The sequence below is a fragment of the Dendrobates tinctorius genome, unplaced genomic scaffold, assembly GCF_039654945.1.
Source record: "Dendrobates tinctorius isolate UK_male_01 unplaced genomic scaffold, ASM3965494v1 ptg000097l, whole genome shotgun sequence".
In the NCBI taxonomy this organism is placed as follows: Eukaryota; Metazoa; Chordata; class Amphibia; order Anura; family Dendrobatidae; genus Dendrobates; species Dendrobates tinctorius.
This window is the reverse complement of record NW_027361765.1, coordinates 24,767,522-24,769,026: the sequence shown is the minus strand read 5'-3', so window position 1 is coordinate 24,769,026 and position 1,505 is coordinate 24,767,522.

The following is a 1,505-nucleotide window of genomic DNA, read 5'->3' as shown; positions in this document are numbered from 1 at the left end:
GTAAACTGTGCCCTGATTCCCTCGTTTATGTTCACGGTCTACGTTGAACCCGGAGAGCGTTGAGACCTATACCCTCTTGGTTGCATTAGTAAATGGACTAAAGGCTCAGTGGAAGATATCGGAAGCCAACCGCCGCTGCAAGAAGATGCAGTCTCATTACCCAAAGGACTTCATCGGATCAACATCGTGCCCACCATTGTGGGCACCATCGTTAGTTCAGTAACAGCCACGACCCAAGAATGGACCTACACGATAAGTCAACCAAGAGAACTTCTGTTGTTATAGTTACTGCTATTTACTCCCATTATATACCCTGCATTTAATCATCTGTTCCTGTTACGGGCTGGCGGAAAGCACCAAATAATAAAGATGGTATTTAGGTGCGTTCGCAGCCCGGGGTCCACCGTGCAGAGGTGTTAACTACTGCTCAGTAATGGCGGGACGTGATATGGAGGTATAATAATGGAATACACGGGGTTAACCTCTCCCAATGTGTACAGAGGCGGACTCTGTTATCTCAAAGAGCCGCACAACCACCAAATAATAAATGCCATAACCTGTTATTGCTCACAGAGCTCGGCAGTGTGAGCGCTAGCGTATAGTCACAGAATTCAGCCCTTAGACCTCAGGACTGAAGTCCCTCTAGACCGCTAGCGCTCGGCGCCGTGACTGCGATGCCAGCAAGGGTTAAATAAATAACGCGTGCAAGTGTGCACAGTGTCGCTCAGGTGGACGCCACTAATTGCCCTGGGTTGGGCCGGATAAGCGCACAGGTTGCGCAAGGCGTTGCACCGGCATGGCTGTCATTTGCCGCTGTTCGATAGTGCCCTGCAGTGGGCGACACCAGCGGACACTAATGTACAGACGGCTGGTATGCACTGTGGCATATAGACTAGCCACTGACAGGCGCTGACTCAGACTCTAAACCCTACCAATATACGTATAAAAGGGAAGGGGTTTCATAATGAGTCAGTCACCAGATACATGCATCCATCATCATACACTCCATAACTTTTTGAGTCTATACTAGCGCATGGCCGAGCTGCCATGCGACTCTTTTATATCAGCGTCCTTACGGGACCTTCCTGACCTTTCTGATGGTCCAATCCGAGCTGGAGAAGGACCTGAGCATGTGACCTCCAATCTCCAATGAGAGGTTGTCCCACGGGCATGCTCAGTGGACCAAAAGGAGGACTTAGTCCCTGGAGTAGTTCACTGCTGTCCAGCATGCGTTGCTGTAGCTGTACCAGAGGTGGTGGCAGCAGCAACTAAACCTACAGAGCTGGTCTGAGCAGAGCACCTGCATCGACGAGTCTGCTGAACAGCCTCCTCTGCGGCCGGAGAGGAATGAGAGACTGCCGAATGCAAGTCTCGGGATTCCTGCTGTGCAGCGACAGGAACCTGACGCCTAACAGTTCCCTCCATAAAATTGCTTTATCTCCCTGCGTGGAGTATTCCCCTGTTAATTAAATCCTTTAACCCTTGCTCTGCCTCTGATGCCTCAC